General features: G+C 38.0%; 1 protein-coding gene across 1 annotated transcript in view; it reads right to left on the bottom strand.

Moving 5' to 3' along the window:
* The window catches only part of LOC118341503 (alpha-2-macroglobulin), a gene marked incomplete in the record, with an annotated part of 33048 nt that overhangs the window by 31408 nt on the left and 1025 nt on the right, over positions 1 to 615 (bottom strand).

Here is a 615-nt window from a genome sequence, read left to right as displayed (position 1 = left end):
CATCAGTATTAAAATTGAGACTGTATCATAACCAGTTAAAACTCCTTACTGTAAGTTTAAATATTACTTTGAATAAATATATAAATATAATACTTGTAATGGAATATTGGTGGTGTTGGTACTTCTTTCACCTCTGAAAAAGACATGCAAATCACTGAATGGTATGTGGTGTTATTTCAATGCGTTTTCTATGTAAATTACACTGAAGGACACCGTAAACAACTATATTATCTGGATTCAACCAACCACTCTGCTGAATATTCTGCGTTTGAGGCTGGTTGGCACACAGGGGGCTGCCGCTGCCAATGAGAAATAAAGGACACATTTAATTGAGTTGTGGGTGGTGCTGCTGGGAATATTGATGCCGTTTTAAGCCAGAGAAGAGGTTGCACAATGACGAAAAGTCATTTGACTCTGATACTAAACTATGAAAGGCATTTGAGTCATGATCACCACAGTGTAGATTAACACACAGGACTGCAAGACAAAGGTCAGGACAGGAATCAATATGCAGACAGTGAGCCTTTATAACCAACAGCTCAGATCTTGAACCTAAAAAAGACATCTGTTTGGCCTTATGGCCTAAAACCATGGTTCCAAACCTTTTTCCTTAAG

The sequence above is a fragment of the Morone saxatilis genome, unplaced genomic scaffold, assembly GCF_004916995.1.
Source record: "Morone saxatilis isolate NCDOM2014 unplaced genomic scaffold, NCSU_SB_2.0 Contig8, whole genome shotgun sequence".
NCBI lineage: Eukaryota > Metazoa > Chordata > Actinopteri > Moronidae > Morone > Morone saxatilis.
The sequence above is the reverse complement of the archived record's forward strand: the minus strand, read 5'-3'. Positions and strand labels throughout refer to the sequence as shown.